Source organism: Microcaecilia unicolor, chromosome 4 (assembly GCF_901765095.1).
Source record: "Microcaecilia unicolor chromosome 4, aMicUni1.1, whole genome shotgun sequence".
Taxonomy (NCBI): Eukaryota; Metazoa; Chordata; class Amphibia; order Gymnophiona; family Siphonopidae; genus Microcaecilia; species Microcaecilia unicolor.
Genome location: NC_044034.1, coordinates 165,088,094 through 165,111,461, shown reverse-complemented (window position 1 = coordinate 165,111,461; position 23,368 = coordinate 165,088,094). Strand labels below are relative to the sequence as shown.

General features: G+C 44.4%; 1 protein-coding gene across 3 annotated transcripts in view; it reads left to right on the top strand.

The window, feature by feature from the left end:
- PHF21A (PHD finger protein 21A) overlaps positions 1–23,368 on the top strand; it is a 364,795-nt gene that overhangs the window by 11,643 nt on the left and 329,784 nt on the right. The window contains exon 2 of one of the 3 annotated variants that reach the window (XM_030200847.1): positions 1,762–1,862. The exons of the other annotated variants lie outside the window; for them this stretch is intronic. The gene's annotated coding sequence lies outside the window, so the exon portion shown is untranslated. The remainder of the gene's footprint in view (positions 1–1,761; positions 1,863–23,368) is intronic. 3 annotated transcript variants of the gene reach the window in all.

The window sequence follows — 23,368 nt, the reverse complement described above, 5'->3', positions numbered from 1 at the left end:
AATTACCACAAGAGCCATGAGGTAGCCGGGCGGTAACTATTTTGGCGTGCATTGGGTGCATGAAGACGCTTACACGGTTTAGTGAAAGGGCCCCTTAGTAACTGAAAGTTGTTTTGCTTGTGAGCTTCTTTAAAGGTTTGAATGAAAATGATTCTGAATAACTACATTATCTGCAAAACTTCTCCAGATAAGTAGTATCTTTTGTTCCAAAACTGTAACAGCTAAAAGGATAGAAGTACATGAAGTTCTGGTTATTAATATTTTTCTATGGTCCATATGAAAACCTTCAAATGGGAAAGGAAGAAGCGATGGTGTTATTAATTACACTTGGTAAAGCTGAGGAACAGGGAGATAAACTGAGTATAGATTTTGCAATTTAAAGGAAGTTTGATATACATATGCACATCAGATATTAGCATCCTGAATAACAGTATCTTACATTTTATACATTTCATTTTGTTTTCTGAAATTCTTAAAACTGCTCCATTGCAGTTTGAAAGCTGCCATGATTGCTGGTGTTTGAGGTGAAGTATGTCATTTCCACTTTGGGCAAGTCAAGTAGTAGAACATTTTTATGGGTAGTTTTTAATACCTTGTCCAGTATAGATGCCCCCAGTGCAGTTAGGGAAATGCAGGAAACCGTCTTAAAAACTTAAAACAAATAATAACAAAATCATATTGCTAGTTATGGCAGGGTGAAAATTACTATTTCTTATGTGCAGTTTATAAATATTGCACAGAGTTTGCATATAAAGAATAAGCAATTAAGGGGGTATAATACTGTGTGATGGTAGTATATACATCAAGTTAAATCACGAGTGGGACAAATGCTATATAATCATGTTTAGATTCAGTGTTTATTAAAAACATGATGTTCCTAAGTGCTGTGTTGCAGTTACAATAAGATAGTTATTTTATGATAATTATTTGTAGCAGGAAGTATTGTCAGAGCTACTCTGCCATTAATTAGATACTATAGTGTTCAGGTAGAGACACTGTGATATTGAAGAAAACTTTTATAAAAATTGTAGCCTTTATATTTGGTCCTGCTTCATGAAGATTTTCTCTGCACCTTTTTTGCAGTAGGGCTGGTCTAAATCCCTTGTCTTGCTGTTGCATTCTTGGCCCTCTATTCTGTCTGTTTAGCATTAGAGGGGACAGATGGCTTGGAAATGAATCAAATACTCTTACTATTAACCTGCCAAAGGGAAAAAAAAATCTGCAGCAAAATAAATAAGTAAGCAAACTGCAGGAAAAAAAGAGTAAGAATATGTAAATGTCAAAAATAACTGAAAGTTTGAAAACTGGAGAAATTTCAACTGCATTGAACCTAAAATATTCAGTGGCTTTAGTCATAGGCAGAGTCTAATATACAATGGTCCCATCTTCTCTTTAGTTAATCACAGTTTTTATGTTATGTGTATTTTTGGAAGTTTTATGTTTATTTTATTTATTTATTGGGATTTTTAACCGCCTTTATGAAGAGATTCACCTAAAGCAGTGTACAGCAGATACAGTTTTATGTTAAACTTCAATTTTGTTAACAGCATAACAATAGTAAAATAACCAAGAATAAGCATGTGGTAAACTTGAAAACAGTAAATTGAAACCTAATAATAGAACTACCGTGAAACAGTATAAAAATATATATACATTTAACAGCACTGGAATTCAAGTATCAGAGATATAATACAATGTTAGCACAATACTAATGATACTAATGATACCTAATACTAATGATATTTATTTCTTACTTTAAAGAATTACCAGTTAAGGATTATGAAGTGTAACACCTGGAAAAAGCTCATTGGCCACCTGTATCCCACCGTATTATCAATAAGATACTACTCCTGGTATTTAAGGTACATACCTCCAGAAAACCAGCTTATCTTTCACGTCAGCTTACACCCTTTCATCCAACCAGGACACGTGGAGGGGCATTTTCGACCGGGGACGCCCATCTCTAAGGGCGCCCATCTCTGAGGACGGCGCCACGAAGGAGCGGGGCCGACCGTATTTTCGAACGAGATGGCCGGCCATCTTTCGTTTCGATAATATGGTTAGAGATGGCCGGGTTTGAGATGGCCGGCCTCGGTTTTCGCCGATAATGGAAACCGAGGCCGGCCATCTCAAACCCGACCAAATCCAAGGCATTTGGTCGTGGGAGGAGCCAGCATTTGTAGTGCACTGGTCCCCCTGACATGCCAGGACACCAACCGGACACCCTAGGGGGCACTTCTAAAAATTAAAAAAAATAAAAAATTAAAATAGCTCCCAGGTGCATAGCTCCCTTACCTTGGGTGCTGAGCCCCTCAAATCCCCCCCCCCCCAAAACCCACTCCTCACAACTATACACCACTACCATAGCCCTAAGTGGTGAAGGGGGGCACCTACATGTGGGTACAGTAGGTTTCGGGTGGGTTTTGGAGGGCTCCCATTTTCCACCACAAGTGTAACAGGTGGGGGGGGGGGGGGGATGGGCCGGGGTCCGCCTGCCTGAAATCCACTGCACCCACTAAAACTGCTCCAGGGACCTGTGTACTGCTGCGATGGAGTATGACATTTGAGGCTGGCAATAAAGTTTTTAAAGTTGTTTTTGAGGGTGGGAGGGGGTTAGTGACCACTGGGGGAGTCAGGGGAGGTGATCCCCAATTCCCTCCTGTGTCATCTGGTCAGTTCAGGCATTTCTTTGGGACTTGGACCTGAAAAAAAAGGGACCAAATAAAGTGGACCACATTCTCGCCAGGGACACCCTTCTTTTTTCTATTATCGGACAAAGCCAGCCATCTCAAAGCACACCCCCATTCCGCCCCCGTCCCGCCTTCGCTACCCTACTGAAACGCCCCCGTGAAGTTTGGGTGGCTCTGCGATGGAAAGCAGTTGGCGCCGGCCAAAATTGGCTTTCGATTATACCGATTTGTCCGACGATCTCCTTCAAAAATAGGCTGTTTAGATTGGCTCAACAGAACCGGCTAGTTATACCAAGCTACAGAAAAATCATGATCGCACCAGACATTCCATCTTCTCAGTGCAAGGTCCAGACTTATAAAATTCACTACCTCTCCACTTAAGGACCCAACCTTCCCTTGATTGATTAAAAAATGATCTCAAGACCTTCCTCTTTAAAGATGCCTAAACCCTATTTTCTCTCCAGTTGATAATATCTTTACTAACTGCAATGCCTGGATGCAAATCCTTGGATAACATATGTTGATCTTTCGTTCTCCTCCTCACTCTTTCCTAGCTATATTGTAATTCTACAATCTACCCCACACAGTCTTGTCTCATCACACTACAGTACCCCATTCCCTATTTTAGATTGTGAGCCTCCTAGATGGCCTGTCTAGTAGGCGGGATAGAAAACGTGAATAAACTTGATACTTGGTTCATAATACTAATTTAGAACCTTCTAAGGCAGAATTTTGATTCAAAATTTTAATTGTGATTAACTGTGTGATTGAAATATTTTTTTAATTGTGATTAATTCCACAGTTAGAGTTATTTTATTTTATTTATTTATTTCCCAATGCAGTTCCTTGTGACTCTGGGCAAGTCACTTAACCTTCCATTGCCCCAGGTACAAAATAAGAACCTGTACCTAATATGTAAACCATTTGGATTGTAAGCACAGAAGAGTGGTATATCAAATCTCATCCCCCTTCCCTTCTCTGAAGGACCAAAAATTTCCCTCCCTGCCACCTCAAGATCCAACATCTCTCCCTTTGTCTTCCTTCCCATCCCTCTTCTCTTTCACCAGGTCCATTATCTCTCTCTCTCCTGGGTTTCATTATCTTTGTCATTTCTCTTCCTCCCTCTCATTGTCCAGCATCTCTCTATCCCTCCCTTTCACCCCCTTGAACAGCAACATAAACTTGGTATTGAGCAGCACCAAGCTCTTCTCGTAGCTGCTGGAGCTCACCACCTTGGCTGTAGCTTCCATAGGTAGACCCTCCAGTTCTACTTGTGGGTCTGCAGCTCACTCCCCTCCCCCCATCTGGGGTTTGGCATCTGCCTCCCCTGTCAATCCCCTCCCAGCTGATCTACCTTAAAGGTGGTCTTCTGTTGGTCCCTGGCAGTGGCAGCATTGCACTTACGCTGCCTGCAGCTCGCTTCTAAGCTTTCCCTATAGCCCATCCTGCCTCCTTTAACATCACTTTCTGTTTCTGTGGGGGAAAGATGCTGGATCGTGCCGAGGACAGGGGATGGGAGTGGAAGAGAGCTAAGAGTTGTTTGGAGGATGTTTGCACTTTCTCTTGTCTCCTCCAAAGAGATGTTTGGAGGAGACAAGAGATAGTGCAAAGTGATTCATTTTTTAAATTCCGATTAGTAATGCATTAATTACAGAGGGGCCCTTTCTACAGAGAAGTGGTAAGCCCAATGTGGGCTTACTGCTCGCTGTTTCAGGACTACCACTTCCGGCGGTAGTTCAGGGTCAAGTGAACGCCATTTCCGGGGGGAAAATAAATCCCGGAAACGGTTTGTGCGGCGGTAATCAGGCATTGCCGCTCACTGAGTGGTTGTAAGAGCTCCCTGCCGCATAGCCATGCGGTAAGAATTTTGTTACCGCAATGCCGTTTTGTTTTTGTAGATTTTTACCTGCTGTGGTATAAAGGGCCCTGGTGTGCGAGAAAAATGGCCCCCACTGCTACCACAGTGCCCTTTTTCCCGCAGCTTGGTAAAAGGACCCCAGAGTTAACTGCGATTAATTTGCAGCCCTATCATTTTCATATGTGGAATCAGACAGGGATCAATTAAATAACTTTGGGGAACTTTTACTAAGCTGCACTAAGAAATAGGCTAAGCCCATTTCTTGCATGGCCATGAAAAGCCTTTTTTTGTATTTGTTTTATTTATGGCTGTGCACTAATGTTACCATTAGTATGTGGTCATTTAAAAATATTAACATGGAAGCACTTACCACCTCCTATTTAGGAGGTGGTAAGGGCTCCTGCATTAACCCCATCGTATCCAGTTAGTGTGCACTAATGTGCACTTGCTAACTGGTTACTTCTCCCATGCCTACTCTCTGCTCATTGTCCACCCCCTCAAAAGATTACCAAAAAATAAATACTGCACACTTTAGTGCGTGCAAATGCTAAAAGTAATGCAGGACGCTTTAGCATATCCTGTGTTAGGCCATTTTGTTGCATTAGGCATGCATTAGTGCCTAATGCAGCTTAGTAAAAGGTCACCTTTATTGGTCACAATGAGGGTAATTATATAAAACTAGTAAAAAAGGCCCGTTTCTGACACAAATGAAACGGGCGCTAGCAAGGTTTTCCTCGGAGTGTGTATGTTTGGGAGAGTGTATGTGAGAGTGACTGTTTGAGAGTCGGAGTGAAAGTGTGATTGTGTGAGAGAGAGCGTGAGTCTGGGTGTGAGTGTGTTTGTGAGAGAGTGTGTGTGTGAGAATGAGAGTGTGTGCAAGTGTGTATGTGAGACACAGTGTGAGTGAGAGTGTGTGTGTGTGGGCGAGAGAGAGAGTGTGTGTGAGACACAGATTCTCTGTTTCAGTGAGTGTATGAGACCAAGCGAGTGTGTGAGTGACTGTGTGGCACATAGAGAGTGAATGTGATACAGTGTGAGACAGAGTGTGTGAGAGTGAGAAAGACATTGTATATGAGAGAGAGAGTGTGAGCCGTGCCCTCCCAATCCATGGCCATCTGTCCCCTGCCCCCTCCATTCATCCTTTTCCAGCAATTCCCCTCTGTCCGTGAGCCCTGCCCTCCCAATCCATGGCCATCCATGTTTGTCTGTCACCTGCCCCCTCCATTCATCCCTATCCAGCATTTCCCCTCTCTGCTTGAGGCCTGCCCTGCAATCCATATCCATCCATGCCCATCTGTCCCCTCCATTCATCCCTATGCAGCAATTCCCCTCTCCCTGAGTCCTGCCCTTCCAATCCATGCTCCTCTGTCAACTGGCCCCTCCATTTTTCCCTATCCAGCATTTCCCCTCTCTCCTTGAGGCCTGCCCTCCCAATCCATGGCCATCCATGTTTGTCTGTCACCTGCCCCCTCCATTCATCCCTATCCAGCATTTCCCCTCTCTGCTTGAGGCCTGCCCTGCAATCCATATCCATCCATGCCCATCTGTCCCCTCCATTCATCCCTATCCAGCAATTCCCCTCTCCCTGAGTCCTGCCCTTCCAATCCATGCCCATCCATGCTCCTCTGTCACCTGGCCCCTCCATTTTTCCCTATCCAGCATTTCCCCTCTCTGCCTGAGGCCTGCTCTGTAATCCATATCCATCCATGCCCATCTGTCCCCTCCATTCATCCCTATCCAGCAATTCCCCTCTCCCTGAATCCTGCCCTTCCAATCCATGCCCATCCATGCTCCTCTGTCCCCTGCCGCCTCCATTCATCCTTTTCCAGCAAGTCCCCTCTCGCCCTTCCATGACCCCCCCCCCTCGCATCCATGCTACGCTCTCTCCCATGTCCCAGCCTGGCCCGCCCTCTTCTTCCCCCCCCCCCCTTCGCATCCATGCCCCCCCTTCGCATCCATGCCTCGCATCCATGCCCCCCCCTCGCATCCATGCCCCCCCACCCCTTCGCATCCATGCTTCCTTTTTTTTTTTTAAATTCTTTTTAACTTTACCTCCGTGGCGGTTCGTGCAGCGAAGCGTCAGGGAAGGAGGCGGCGCTCCCGATGTCTAGCTTTCCCTTCGCTGTGTTCCGCCTTCTTTTTAAGGCGGAACACAGCGAAGGGAAGGCTAGACGTCGGGAGCGCCGCCTCCTTCCCTGACGTTTCGCTTCCGGATTTGTTTGTTTTGTCGCGAGGGCGGGGCAGAGACGGCTGGCTGGCTTGAAGGCTTCACACCACGAATCCCCGAACCCTTCAGCCTCAGCCTGGGAGTGACGTCAGATGGCTTCAAGGCTTGAAGGCTTCAGGCTTCAAGGCTTCAAGGCTTCAGACTTCCGGCTTCAAGCTTCCGGCTTCACAGAACGTTCACGGTGCGTTTTATTATATTAGATAGGTGATAACTTTTATGTGCTGATTACATGTGTCAGTGTTTAGCATAATGGCAAATATATATGTATGTTTGTACATATGAGTGCAAATGTTAAAATTCCGCTTACAGGCTTATTTTCGAAAGAGATCACTGGCGATCTTCCGACACAAATTGGGAGATCGCCGGCGATCTCCTGAAACTGGCCAAATCGGTATAATCAAAAGCCGATTTTAGCCGGCTTCAGCTGCTTTCCATCGCAGAGCTGGCGCAATTTCAAGGGGGCGTGTCGGTAGGGTAGTGAAGGCGGGACGGGGGCGTGCTCACGAGATGGCCGGCTTCGCCCGAAAATGGAAAAAAGACGAGCATTTCGCCGGCTTTACTTGGTCCCTTTTTTTTTACGACCAAACTTCAAAAAGGAGCCTCAACTGACCAAATGACCACCGGAGGGAATCGGATAACCTCCCCTTACTCCCCCAGTGGTCAACAACCCCCTCCCACCATACAATTTTTTTTTAATTTTTTTGCCAGCCTCTAATGTCATACCCAGCTCCATGACAGCAGTATGCAGGTCCATGGAGCAGTTTTAGTGGGTGCAGTGCACTTCAGGCAGGCAGGCAGGCAGGCAGACCCAGGCCCATGCCCCCCCCCCCCTGTTACACTTGTGCTGGTAAATATGAGCCCTTCAAAACCCACCCGAAACCCACTGCTCCCACATGAAGGTGCCCCCCTTCACCCCTTAGGGCTATGGTAGTGGTGTACAGTTGTGGGGAGTGGGTTTTGGGGGGGGGGGTTTGGGGGGCTCAGCACACAAAGTAAAGGAGCTATGCACCTGGGAGCAATTTGTGAAGTCCACTGCATGCCCCCTAGGGTGCCCGGTTGGTGTCCTGGCATGTGAGGGGGACCAGTGCACTACGACTGCTGTCTCCTCCCACAATCAAATGCCTTCGATTTGGTTGTTTTTGAGATGGGCGTCCTCGGTTTCCATTATCGCCTAAAACTGGGGACAACCATCTCAAAAATGATCTAAGGACAACAATCTCCAGGGTCGACCTAAATTTCATGATTTGGGTGTCCCCGACCGTATTATCGAAACGAAAGATGGACGTCCATTTTGTTTCGATAATACGGGTTGCCCCGCCCCTTTACGGGGCCATCCTGCGAGGACACCCTCATGAAAACATGGGCGCCCCGTTCGATTATACCTCTCCACGTCATATGCATAAGTGTGAGTCCTGCCCATGATCTATAAAGGCTTTGCCTATGTGTAAGCCCATCTGTCAAATATTTGCTATGTAAGATACACACATATTTAAAAATTAGCGCTGAGGTGGGATTTTGGCATTTATGTGCATATATGCACACATATATGTTGCTGTGCCATTATTCTAATCATTTATGCGTGTAGTCAGTGCATAGATGTTACTGCTAATTTATAGAATTAGCCCAACTGTGCTGTTCTCCGGCAGTCAGATGAACCAACAAAATTGTTTCATTCTGGAACTTTGTAAGTTTAAGTCGGGATTCTAGGAAATAAATAGCATGCAAAATATAACAATTACCCTTGTGTACAGATATCCAATCGTACACGTTTTGCTTTCAGAATGGTAAATGTAATACAAAAGCATAGGCAAACACATTCTGGATAGTGAATTTAAAAACATATTTAAAGCCCTATGAAGAATTTATTGAGATTTGTGTATATTCATAAACATTAGAATAATAATTCTTCTCTACTAATTGCAGATACATTTTTACTGGAGGATTATAAAAGAATCTAACCTTACCACTGTTCATAACGAAAGGTATTTGAGACATCTACTCATCTCTAATCAAAATATACCCAGGCATTGAATAGGCCTTTTCTTATAGTGGCAGTTGTTACTGTACATAAGTACGTAAGTATTGCCATACTGGGAAAGACCAAAGGTCCATCAAGCCCAGCATCCTGTTTCCAACAGTGGCCAATCCAGGTCACGTATACCTGGCAAGATCCCAAAAAAGTACAAAACATTTTATACTGCTTATCTCAGAAATAGTGAAATTTCCCAAATTCATTTAATAACGGTTTATGGACTTTTCCTTTAGGAAGCCATCCAAATCTTTTTAAAACTCCTCTAAGCTTAACCGCCTTTACCACATTCTCTGGCAACGAATTCCAGAGTTTAATTACACGTTGAGTGAAGAAAACTTTTCTCCGATTCGTTTTAAATTTACTACATTGTAGCTTCATCGCATGCCCCCTAGTCCTAGTATTTTTGGAAAGCGTAGACGCTTCACATCTACCCGTTCAACTCCACTCATTATTTTATAGACCTCTGTCATATCTCCCCTCAGCCGCCTTTTCTCCAATCTGAAGAGCCCCAGCTGCTTTAGCCTTTCCTCATAGGGAAGTCGTCCCATCCCCTTTATCATTTTCGTCACCCTTCTCTGCACCTTTTCTAATTCCACTATATCTTTTTTGAGATGCGGCGACCAGAATTGAACACAATATTCGAGGGGCGGTCGCACCATGGAGCGATACAAAGGCATTATAACATCCTCATTTTTGTTTTCCATTCCTTTCCTAATAATACCTAACGTTCTATTTGCTTTCTTAGCTGCAGAAGCAGCATTTTATCTTTAATGGGAAACAATAGAACATGAAAATAACACACACACACACACACACACACACACACACACACACACACACACACACATATTATTTGATTAAAGAAAGGAGCATTGGCTTAGCAAGGTGTAAAAGCATGATGAATTGCTTTCATGGTGATAAATGTATGTATGCATTTATTTATTAGGATACTAGTAAAAAAGGCCCGTTTCTGAAACCAATGAAACGGGCGCTAGCATGTGGTTTTTTTTGTGTGTGTGTGTATGTGTCACAGAGTTATTTTGTGTGTGTGTGTTTGTGTGTGTGAGTGTGTGAGGGTGCGGTGTGTGTGCAGGTTGTTGATGTGTGTCTTTTTTTTGTTTTGTTTTGTTTTTTGCTTGGGGGTTGGGGGATGTGCTGTGCTGTGCTGGCAAAGTGGGTTGGATTGGTGTGTGGCTTTGAGGGTGTGTTTCTGTTGTATTGTGTGTGTGTGGTTTTGTCTGTAAAGGAGGTTTGTGGAGGGGGGTCTTTCTGTTGGTGAAATGTAAATGTGGTTGTAGGGGGTGTCAGCCTTTGTTGAGTGTTGTTTTTTTTCCATGTTTTTTTTTTTGTGTTGTGCTGAGGCAGCAGTGTTGTTTTAGATGGGCGGAAGGTTGAGGAGCACGTTCTTTGTCTGTTGGTATTTTTTGGCCGTTTCAGGGCTGCTGTAGGGGAATGCTGGAAGAGAAATGTGCTATTGGAAGCAGCGCCATCTTTTTCCATTTGGCTGGGGTTCTGGGCATCCTGGAGGTGGGTGACGGCTTGCCTGAGGACGGGGATGGTTGTTTTAAGTTGGCGGAAGGGAGAAGAGCACGGTCTCAGGCCGTCGGGGGGGGGGGGGGGGTGATCCGGTATGTTTGGTCCATTTCAGGCCGGCTGCAGGGGAATGCTGGAACATTTATGCGCTGCAGGAATCAGCGCCGTCTTTTTCCGGGTGCTCGGGGAATCCCCGAGGTGGGAGACAGCTTGCCTGAGGCTGGGGATGGTTGGGCACGTCCTTGGCCGCTTCGGCAAAAGGGGAAGAGGAAGGGGGTGGGGAGTTACCTGCAGCCGCCTGAGAAACCATGTATTCTTTGTTTGTTTTGTATTATTAGTTTGCATTTCTGTTGAAGAAAGAGTGGATGCCTTTCGAATGATGGAGGTGGTGCGTCGGTGTGCGGTTGTTTCGTTAGTTTGGCAGGCAGTCTCCAGCAATTCCTAGGCAGGGAAGGAGTAGGGAAACATGCTCCGCATGTTTCCCTACTCCTCCCCCTTCCTTGGTCGCTGTTTGCTGCTGGCTGGGTCGCGGGTAATCCTTCCAGCTGGGCCGCAGCTTGTCCTTGTCCCAGATGGTGATGGGCACGTTGTTTTCCGGCTCCTCTGACTCCATGTCAAGCGATCCCAAATATAGTCTGTGCTATAGGCCCTCTGGCACTCTTCAGTACTGGCATTAGGCATTTTAAAATTTCTCCCCCCCCTCCCCCGGTCTATTTTTGCACATACCCACAGCAGGAATATTCTTCTCTCGTTCCAGCGGTGGTTCTGTGCTCTCCGTGCTGCACAGATAATGAGCCATTCTGCTGGGGAATGCTCCTCCCTTATTGTCACGTAGTTTCCTCTGATTGGTCCGTCTTATGTTGCCTAGTGTTGCCTGGGAACGGTGTTGTGATGGTCCTTTGTGTTTCAGAATGTTGAGGGTGTTTTTTCTGATTGGTCCGTCATGCGAGGGCGGGACAGAGAGACATGGTCAGTGTTCTGGCTTCACCACCATGAATCCATGAACCCTTCAGTGAGTGACTGAGTGACTTCAGAACGTTGTCTTCAGAACATTGAGGGTGAGTTTTATTATAGTAGATATTTGCTGTCTTTTTGAGATTCAGCTAAGGCAGTGTACAGCAAGAATAAGCTGGACATAGATAATACGTGATTAAAGCAGTAAGAAAAACATTCAAATAAAATACACATTAGCTTAATGGTCCTTTTACAAAGGCATGCTAGCGTTTTTAGTGCTCGCTAAACATCACTCATATATTTCTATGGGCATTTCTAGCATTTAGTGAACGCTGATGATTAGCATGCTCTAAAACCGCTAACACACCTTTGTGAAAGACCCCCTTAGTATGATACTTCCAGTGTCAACATGACACATTAGACAGCACAGGGGGTAAGTGGAGGTGGAACATCACATAACTTTGTAAGTCTATGTACTTCGAAACTATGCCTCACAGTCAGGTAAGAGAGTAACAAGAGTTTGATAAGCTTGACTAACTTAAAGAAAAAATTGCACATGAAGTCATAAAAGGTGTCTGTGTCATAAATAAGTCCTGCTGCATTAAGTGCAGCCCATGTTACTCCTTTTGTGTGTGACTATCTAATTAGTTGCGTCTTATCACAAGGGCTTGAGAGAAGAGCCAGGCTTTTACCCATACATCTAGCTCCATCTCTACCTGTTTTTAAATCTATGCTGAAAACTCACCTTTTCACTACTGCCTTTGGCTCCTAACCACTACTCATTTGCCCTCGTCCTCCCCTGTTCCTCTTTACCCTGTAATTCCCTTGCCAAGCCTCATCTCTGGCCATCTTCAAATCTAAGCTAAAAACCCACCTCTTCGATGCTGCTTTTAACTCCTAAACCTAACCCTTCAACTGTCCCCTATCCCTGATATGTCCTGTCTGTCTTAACCCTTATCCCTTACTTTTCCTGTCTGTCTGTCATAATTAGATTGTAAGCTCTATTGAGCAGGGACTGTCTCTCCATGTTCAAGTGTGAAGCGCTGCATACGTCCGGTAGCGCTATAGAAATGATAAGTAGTAGTAGTAGTACTGTCTATTTTACCTAGATTGTAATCTCTTTGAGCAGGGACTGTCTCTCTATGTCAAATGTTCAGTGCTGCGTGCGTCTGGTAGCACTATATAAATGCTAGTAGTAGTAGTAGTAGTAGTGTTAGGCAAAGCCTTTCTGAGCATGCATTCTGGAGTGTGAGGGCTGTGCCAGAGAAGGCTCATTGGTGGGTTTCGTATAATGTGGAGAGGGCATGGCTAGGGATACTCCTTGGGAGGACCTTAGCAACCTTGGAGATACATAGAGATCTGTTCTTCATGTACTCGGGTTCATTTTCTTTAAGGGCCTTGAACATCAGAGATAGCTTTAAATTTAGCTCTGTATTATATTGCCATACTGGGACAGACTGAAGGTCCTTCAAGCCCAGCATCATGTTTCCAGCAGTGGCCAATCCAGGTTACAAGTACCTGGCAAGATCCCAAAACAGTACAATACATTTTATGCTGCTTATCCTAGAAGTAAGCAGTATATTTTCCCCAAGTCCATTTTAATAATGGCTTATGGACTTTTCTTTTAGGAAGCTATCCAAACCTTTTTTAACGTGTAATTAAACTCTGGAATTCATTGCCGGAGAATGTAGTAAAAGCAGTTACCTTAGTGGGGTTTAAAAAAGGTTTGGATGGCTTCCTAAAGGAAAAGTCCATAGACCATTATTAAAATGGAGTTGGGGAAAATCCACTGCTTATTTCCAGAATAAAATGTATTATACTGTTTTGGGATCTTGCCAGGTATTTGTTACCTGGCTTGGCCACTGTGGGAAACAAGATGCTGGGCTTGATGGACTTTTGGTCTGTCTCAGTATGGCAATACTTATGTACTTAAACCCCGCTAAGCTAACTGCTTTTACTACATTGTCTGGCAAAGAATTCCAGAGTTTACTTACACATTGAGTGAAGAAATATTTTCTCTGATTCATTTTAAATTTACTACTTTGTAGCTTCATTGCGTGCTCCCTAGTCCTAGTATTTTTGGAAAGAGTAAACAAGCGATTCACATCTACCAATTCCATTCATTATTTTATGTACCTCTATCATATCTCCCCTCAGCCATCTTTTCTCCAAGCTGAAGAGCCCTAGCCGCTTTAGCCTTTCTTCATAGGGAAGTCATCTCATCCCCTTTATCATTTTTGTTGACTTTCTCGGTATCTTTTCTAATTCCACTATATCTTTCTTGAGATGTGGTGACCAGAATTGCATACAGTATTTGAGGTGCAGTCGCACCACAGAGTGATACATCCTCATTTTTGTTTTCCATTCCTTTCTTAATAATACCTAACATTCTGTTTGCTTTCTGTGCTGCTGCCGCACACTGCAGCATGACTGGTGTCCAGTCATGCTGCAGCATTGTGAATCAATTAGTGCTGGTGCAAGCCCTTTGTAGTCACACCAATGTAGAGTGCATTACAGTAATCTACCTTGCTATTATCATGGTGTGAACCACTGTGGCAAGACTTGTCTTCTCCATGTACAGCAAGAGACAGCATAGTTGTCACAAATGATAGAGGTAACTACTGAAGCTTGCATGGATTTAGGAGATCAGCATATGTGTTGAGCCCAGTTGAACTCCCAGGTTCCTGACCTGTAATTTATGGGAGAGTTTGTGGCTCTTAAAATAGATTTTGATGTCAGGTACATGTCCAGTTGTGTTAGGAACCCACAAGAGTTCTGATTTACTTGGGATCAGACAAATTTTGTTGTTTTTAGCTCATTGTTGGATTGCTGTAAGACTGGCAGTCAGTTTATTCAGGGCTATAGGTAAGCCTGGTTCAATGGTTACGAGTAGCTGCCTGTCATCTGCATAGATATATCAACCAAATCACTTGGCTAGTGGCTTTAGGTAGATATTAAACATAATAGGTGACAGTATTAATCCTTGTAGTACTGTACAGGTCAGTGGCCAAGGTGGCAATGAGATGCTGTCTTACGGTATGAACTGTGCCACTGATATCTTTTTCTGCCAGTCAAGCTAGCATGATAATTGTGTCTACAGTGTCAAAATCTGCTGAAGAACTGAGCAATACTAATATTGAGGCAAATCCTGTGTCATGGTTTCTGTAAAGATCATTTAACAGGGATAAAAGGACAATTTTGATTCCATAACTGGGTCTGAATCCAGATTCACATTGTTGAGCTGAACGCAGTGTAACTTGTATAAGTTTTCCTCGGAACGTTTGAGCATGTCCTAGTCAGTTTTGATCTTCTTTAGCATAGGATGCACCACTGCCCTTTTTATTGCTGTTAGTGGATGTCCATTAGAAGGGAACGAGTTTACAATTTTTGTGGCTTCTTCTGCAAGGCCCTTGTTTGCTTGCTCTGTGCTGTCTTTAATGGGTAGGGGTCAAGGAAGCAGATGGTTGGTTGAAGGCCTCTCAGGGTTTTGTCAAGGCTCTTCTCTGTTATCTGATTAATAGAATCCCACATGTCAATGTAAGGAGAGAGAAGATTGTATACACCTTGTTAACAGACAGGGGACTGAGTGAGACTGCTTGTAAGTTCTGGCAAAGACTTAATTTTGTTGGCAAAGTATGCAACAAAGTCACTGCAGTTCAGCTTCGATTGGGTAAACTTGTTCTCTTGTGGAGTTGAAGTAGGATGTTTATTAAGCTGAATAGGTGCTTCGCTGAATTGGCAGCCTATTCAGTACATTGAGAGAAATATTGGTTTTTTTTAGCGATATTAAGGCTTGGTTGAACTTTGCCATGTGGTTTCCTACAGTTTAGCCTGTCCTTATCCAGGCAAGATAAAAACCATCTCCTTTCCTGTTTCTGTTCTTGGCGCTTATGGTTCCAAAGTTCTGGAAAGAACCAAGGTGATTGTTTGTGCATGGGGTAAAAGGCCTTTTTAGTGGTACAGTTTTTTTTACTAGGGCCCTAACTAAATGTATATGCCAGATATCAACCTGCTGTGATACTGTAGTTGTCTTTTCATCCACTTGGAGATAGTCTAAGACCTCTAGGAAATTCTCAGCAGTCAGATGATTCTAGTCTCTGATCTCGTTCTAATCTCTGAAAAGAGCCGACTGCTTCAGGTGTTCACTTACAGAAAATTTGATTAGAAGGTGGTTTGTCCATGATAAAGCTATTATCTCAACATCGCTGTCCAGATGTTCTGGGATGCTGACCCCCCTTGCAAAACATCAAGACTAGCATGTGACCCTTTTCATGTGTTGGAGATTGTTCACCTGTATGAATCCTAGTCATTGTGTCTAGGAATATAGCTGTGATGGTATCTGGGGTTTCAATATGTAGATTTAAATCTTCCATGATCACCAACCTAGGGAAACTCAGGGTCACCTCTGTAATCAAATCGAGGTGTTTTTGCACAGATGTTGTGTTATGACGTGATCGATGTACTATAAGCAGCCACACTGGTTTCTTTTCTTCTAGCTGTATTAAAGGGGTTTTGATTTTTGTTGACAAACACCTCTTCTGCCCATATAGGTGTCAGATTGGTAGTTCAAATGACAGTGCAAATCTTTCTCTTACTTAGGCCATTCACAAGTCATGCTTGTATTGCATTCATAGCCTGACAGCTCACTTCAACCCAAAATAGCAAAGACGGGCAGTGAGAAATGGAGCTTCCTAAGAGGATGTGTGAAGCCTGAAGAATTTGTGCTGTCATTCAATATTCTTGCCCCATTGATAAAGGCTGCTGTTTATTGAGGGACATAAGGAGAACAGAATATCATTCAGCTGTGCCAAATAAGCAGAAAGTAATGTGGTTCCTTTAACTAGTTCTGCTTCTCCATTCCCCCAAGCAATGACTCTGCATAGATTTTAAGCTCATGGATTACTTGCTATTGAAATTATTACAGCAGTAGTCCTCAGCCAGTGGCCATCCAGCAGGGTTACTTCTAAAACTTTGTAATTGTGGATCCTGAATCCATCCACAAGACATATGACCCCTCCAATCCAGAAGCTGTGAATGTTAGATCAGCAGTTCTGGTTTGCCTTTTTTCTCCTTCAACACTACCCTGACACAGGTGACCCTCTTAAGAAGAAGGCCCATCATTCTTCTAAAAGAAGGGCCTGCTTGTTCTTTCCTGGAATCCAAGACCCTAGAAGGGGCAATGAAGAGCAAGAGAATGCTTTAATTTTCATACATGCTTTAAGAAAAAGTTGTATTTTTGTATACATTTTGTATGTGGTGTCCTTTCTTATAGGCATGGTTGTATGTTGTAAACATGACTGATGGCTATGACTTGAGTATGGGTATGCATGCATTCATTGTGAACACAGATAGTGTATATAAAGGTAAAGTTAGAATGGAAAGGGGGCATATGTGCTAAATGAGAGTGTTAAGTTGGTTGTACTTGAGAAATGTTACAGCAAAGTGCTTTTATTATTTATTTGGATTTTGCTTACACCTTTTTCAGCAGTACCTCAAGGTGAGTTACATTCAGGTACAGTGGATATTTCTCTGTCCTTGGAGGGCTCACAATCTAAGTTTGTACCTGAGGCAATGGAAGATTTAAGTGACTTGCCAAAGATCACAAGGAGCAGCAGTGGGGTTTGAACTGGGTACTTCTGGATATCAAGACCAGTGTTCTAACCATTAGGCCACTCTTCCATTTAAAAAAATGGGCATGACAATCCGCTGTGAAAAAAATTTCTTGCTATAAGACACTGCATCCAGTGATTTTTCCACTCACCTTTTCATCTTACAGCATGTTATTGAGTAAAATGGTGTTGCTTATGTTAGCTGAGTTTTCCTCAGTAGTGCCTGAGAATATTTGCAAGGTGGTGACGTTGTCATTGCTACATTTCTTTGTGAAGCATTACAAGATTGCTGTGCTAGCCAGAGGCAAAGTGGCTTTTGGTATAGTGATTCAGGGGGCCTTGTTTTCTACTACCCAGGAGGGTATTGTTTTTGTACATTTTGGACTCATCTAGTCGGAAGATAAAGAAGGTGACATCATTCATACTTTCCTTGAGACCTTCTGAACCAGCCCATGGCCTGCTCAGGAAGGCAGCAGTGTGTGGGATCTCCTTTGGGCCTAGCCTGTTCTCTCCTGTTGGTGTATATATTATTTAGTAAGAGTTATTTCTCAGTATATGCTGCAGTGGTTCAGATGGGTTTGAATTGGTGTGTGGAAAATTGGACCTAGTTGTGCTTTGGTGATGGTATACTAGAATATTCCAGGTTGCACCAGCCCTTACACTACTACTACTACTACTACTTAGCATTTCTAGAGCGCTACTAGGGTTACGCAGCGCTGTACAATTTAACAAAGAGAGACAGTCCCTGCTCAAAGAGCTTACAATCTAATAGACAAGTGAACGGTCGGTCCGATAGGGGCAGTCAAATTGGGGCAGTCTGGATTCACTGAACGGTAAGGGTTAGGTGCCGAACGCAGCATTGAAGAGGTGGGCTTTAAGCAAAGACTTGAAGACGGGCAGGGAGGGGGTTTGGCGTAAGGGCTCAGGAAGGTTGTTCCAAGCATAGGGTGAGGCGAGGCAGAATGAGCGGAGCCTGGAGTTGGCGGTGGTGGAGAAGGGTACTGAGAGGAGGGATTTATCCTGTGAACGGAGGTTACGGGCGGGAATGTAAGGGGAGATGAGGGTAGAAAGATAGTGAGGGGCAGCAGACTGAGTGCATTTGTAGGTAAGAAGGAGAAGCTTGAATTGAATGCGGTATCTGATCGGAAGCCAGTGAAGTGACCTGAGGAGAGGGGTGATATGAGTATATCGGTTCTGGCGGAATATGTCATATGGGTGTTCAACATTCGTTTAGTCTTCCCTTGATATGGCTAATTTGGCTATCCATGTCCCCGTATAGATAAAATATTATCCTGTGGAAGTGGTTCATTGATGATGTGCTCATTCTGTGGTCAGGTGATGGATCAGAGAAATTCAACCATGTAAAATACATAGACTGCTTGTGATCCAAATGGGAGGGGGGAGGGTCTTATATATCAAGTGAGGGTGGTGAGATGTTCTTTATGGACATCACTATTTCACCGACACAGTGTCATTTTAGTTTTTCTATTTTTTTGGAAGTTCACTAACTGTAAGACATTTGGATGATTTTCCAGTTTGCCTTTGGGTCGAATAGACTTTTTTTTTTTTAGAATAGGCTGTAACTCTAAAACCGGCAAGTGTCAGGATATGCAAATTCTTATTCGTTAAATTTTTGGCCAAGAATTAAAAGCAGTCTAATAGAGCAGAGGGCTGAGTACCAGGGAAGCCATGGTTCAGATCCCACTGATGATTCTTTGATCTGCCTCAGGTACAAATTTAGGGCCCTGATTAAAAAAGGTCCGCCAGTGTTTTTTTAGCATGCGCTAACTGTATAGATGCTGATAATATTCTATGGACGTCTACACAGCGCATGCTAAAAACGCTAGCACGACTTTGTAAACAGGGCCCTTAGATTGGAAGCCCTCCAGGGATAGGAATGTACCTAGTGAACATGAATGTAACTAGCTCTGAGGTACTATTGAAAAAGGCATGAACTAAATACAAATAGGAAATGTTTTAGGTGGAAAAAGTACTGTAGAGAATACAGGTGCAAGTCTCTGGGGGTAGTTTTTTTAAGCAGCTTTCAAAGTGAAAGAACTTATATGTTTACACTTTGAAAATTATGATTAAAAGTTCTTGCAAACTTTGAAGCGATGTGTATAATTGGAAGAATGCCCTTTAATTAGATCAATATGCCATATTATCTTTCTGCAGGCTTTTCAAATGTAGAATTGATTATACAGAATAAAAAACAGTGTACAACAAATCTGATTAATTGTTTGGAAGACCGATGTTATCCCTGATTGTTTATATTTATTTTTCCATTATTTTGTACATCGCCACTCATGGCGTATCTATGTAGCATGTGTACCATTGATGGCCAGAAAGACTAGAAGGTAGTCTCCTTTGAGACTTAGTACTACTTCTTTGACTTGCAGCGGTTACCACAATGGCAGTGGCCATCTCACCTACCTCATTGGGATTAAGTGCATCTTTTCTGCAGTGTGGCATATCACACAGGGCCAGCCTGTTATCCCTCAAATTTGAATTTCTGTTGGAATAGTTGGCAACTCTATATTTGTCCAGCAATAAGAGCTGAGCTGTTTATCTTTCTGAAATAGTGTTGAAACTTTATTCCAGATCATAGTGCAGTAGGAGGTTCCAGTATACTTGTTGGCTCTGAACTCGTAGTGATACTGGTAAAGAAAGCAGTGATTTAAAAAAATGTATCACTGCGGTTGTTCCTGCTGTTCTTTTCTTTACAGTACTCCTGGATTGTTAACAAGGTTTTGAGTCTGTCTGTAGTACAGTATGATTTGTAGATTTTTTTTCTATATTTTAGTGAGGTCTGGCTCTAATCCTCCCACTTAGCTTGTGCACATTGGGGGAAAATTAGGCGCAGATAAAAATTGCCGCTCAGCATTATTCTGTGAAGGGCACTCTGGGATGAGCACAGTTTATAGCATAGCGTTGAGCGATGAATTCTGTGCTCAGCCTTGGGTGTGAGGGCTTGGCCCTTTTACTAAGGTGTATAGGCGCCTATGCGCGTCCAACATGTGCCAAATTGGAACTACCCTGGGCGGTAATTCCATTTTTGACGCGGGCCCAAAACACGCAGTAGAAAATATTTTCTATTTTCTACCGCATGGCGCTTACCTGGCGGTAATCAGCAGTTTACAAGCACAGGCCGCTTTCTGCCCGGTTAGTGCATGAGACCGTACTGCCAAGTCAGTGAGTGGCGGTAAGGTCTCAGGCCGAAAATGGACACGCGCTGGTTTTAATTTTGCCAAACGTCCATTTTCAGCCACACACACAAAAAAAGCCTTTTTCCCAGGTGTGCTGAAAATTTGTGCGTCCAAAACACACGCCTACGCCAATGCAGGCCACTTTTAGATGTGCCTAAAAGTAAAAGGGGCCTTTAGCCAGCTGAAACCTGGTATAAATTACTGACGTGCAAGTTGGGCTTGGATCCCTGCTATTCTGTAACACTGTGCACATCATTTGTGAATGCCCCTGATCCGTCTATGCCCCTCCCCCCCTTGAACTCACAATCCAATTTAGTGCCCATTGTTACAGAATAGCATGCAGCCAGGTTGGCGCGCCCTGAATCATAATTAGTGCCAATTAAGTGCTTTTTACCACCAATTATTAAATTACTGGGGTCCGCGCCCAATTTTGGGTGCCCTTTCCAGAATCTGGTGGATTTTGTTTGGAGGTCTAAGCCTATCTAACATTTTCTTATGATATTATGTACTTTTTTATGTGAGGGTTGAGAACTAAGAAATGGGGGCCCTTTTATTAAGCCATGTAGGCGCCTACGTGCGCCCAACGCACGTCAGTTTGTAGTTACCGCCCAGCTACCACGTCGCCCATGTGATAAAGCGAAGATACTTAACTGTAGCAGGTATTCTCCAAGGACAGCAGGCTGATTATTCTCACAAGTGGGTTGACGATCCGCGTCAGCCTGGGAACCTGCATAAAGTATAGCAAAAATTTGCTACAGCCTTCTTGAGCATGTCTTGCGCCCGACTATGCATGCGCATAGTGCCTTCCCGCCCACTGTGTGAACACACTCAGTTCAATAAAGAGCAAAGAGAGAGAGAGAGGATAGGGGAAGACAACTCCAAGGGGAGGTGGGCAGGTTTGTGAGAATAATCAGTTTGCAGTCTTCGGAGAATACCTGCTACAGGTAAGTATCTTCGCTTTCTCCGAGGACAAGCAGGCTGTGTTCTCACAAGTGGGGTATCCCTAGCATCCAGGCTCACCCAAAACAATAAACATTGGTCAATTGGGCCTCGCAATGGCGAGGACATAATAGAGATTAACCTGAAACTATATACAAGCTAGTTGACAGTGCAGCCTGGAGCAGAACAAAACGGGCCTAGGAGGGTGGAGTTGGATTCTAAACACCAAACAGATTCTGGAACACTAACTGCCCGAACCAACTGTCACGTCAGGTATCCTGCTCAAGGCAGTAATGAGATGTGAATGTGTGGACTGATGACCACGTTGCAGCCTTGCAAATCTCTTCAGTGGAGGCTGACTTTAAGTGAGCCACTGACGCAGCCATGGCTCTGACATTATGAGACGTGACATGGCCATCTAGAGTCAGCCCAGCTTGGGCTTAAGCGAAGGAATTGCAATCTGCTAGCCAATTGGAGATTGTGCCTTTTTCCGATGGCGACTCCCCTCCTGTTGGGATCAAAAGAAACAAACAACTGGGCGGACTGTCTGAAGGGCTTTCTCCACTCCATGTAAAAGGCCAATGCTCTCTTGCAGTCCAAGATGTGCAAGCTGCTTTTGCCAGGGTGGGCATGAGGACGGGGGAAAAATGTTGGCAAGACAATCGACTGGTTCAGATGGAACTCCGACACCACCTTAAGCAGGAACTTAGGGTGCGTGCGGAGGACTACTCTGTTGTGATGAAACTTAGTATAAGGTGCATCAGCTACCAAGGCCTGGAGCTCACTGATCGTACAAGTTGAAGTAACAGCCACCAAGAAAACGACCTTCCAGATCAAGTACTTCAGATGGCAGGAATTCAGTGGCTTAAAAGGAGCTTCATCAGCTGGCTGAGAACGACGTTGAGATCCTATGACACTAGTGGAGATTTGACAGAGGGCTTTGACAAAAGCAAACCTTTCATGAAGCGAACAAATAAAGACAGCCCAGAGATAGGTTTACCTTCTACACGTTGAAGATACGCACTAATTGCACTAAGGTGAACTCTTATGGAGTTGGTCTTGAGACCAGACTCTGATAAGTGAAGAAGGTATTCAAGCAGGGACTGTGTAGGGCAAGAAAGGGGATCTATGGCCTTTCTGTCACACCAGACGGCAAACCTCCTCCATTTGAAAGAGTAACACTTCTTAGTGGAATCTTTCCTGGAAGTCAGCAAGAGCCGGGAGACACCCTCCGAGAGGCCTAAGGAAGTGATAGCCAGAGACTGGAGGTTGGGATGTAGAAGCGACCCCTCGTTCTGAGAGATGAGGGTCGGAAAACACTCCAATCTCCACGGTTCTTCGGAGGACAATTCCAGAAGAAAAGGGAACCATATCTGATGCGGCCAGTAGGGTGCAATCAGAATCATGGTTCCACGGTCTTGCTTGAGTTTTAGCAAAGCCTTCCCCACTAGAGGTATTGGAGGATACGCATACAGAAAGCCTGTCCCCCAATGTAGGAGAAAGGCATTTGACGCTAGCCTGTCGTGGGCCTGAAGTCTGGAACAGAACTGATTGTACTGTGGCAAAGAGATCCACCGAGGGGGTGCCCTACGCTCAGAAGATCTTGCGGGCTACGCTCATATTCAGGGACCACGCGTGAGGTTGCATTTTCCTGCTCAGTCTGTCGGCCAGACTGTTGTTTACGCCTGCTAGATACGTGGCTTGTAGAAACGTGCCGTGACGGCATGCCCATAACCACATCTGGATTGCTTCCTGACACAGAGGGCGAGATCCGGTGCCCCCCTGCTTGTTGGTGTAGTACATCGCAACCTGATTGTCTGAATTAAGATAATTTGGTTGGACAGCCGATCTCTGAAAGATCGCTCGGAGTTCCAGGAGGTTGATCTGAAGATCTGTTTCTTGGGGGGACCCAGGCTCCCTGTGAAGCCCATCTACATGAGCCCCCCACCCCAGGAGAGATGCATCCATCATCAGCACCATTTGTGGCTGAAGAATTTGGAATAGACGTCCCAAGGTCAGATTGGATCGAATCGTCCACCACTGCAGAGAATGTACAAGGTCGGTGGACACATGGATGACATCTTCTAGATTCTTCGTGGCTTGACACCACTTAGAAGCCAGGGTCCATTGAGCAGATCTCATATGCTGACATGCCATGGGTGTAACATGAACTGTGGAGGCCATGTGCTCCAAGAGACTGAACATCTGCCGAGCTGTGACTTGCTGAGATGCTCGAACCATGGATGCCAGGGACAGGTTGTCCGCCTGTGCCTCGGGGAGATAGGCCCGAACTGTTCCGATGTCCAGCAGTGCTCCAATG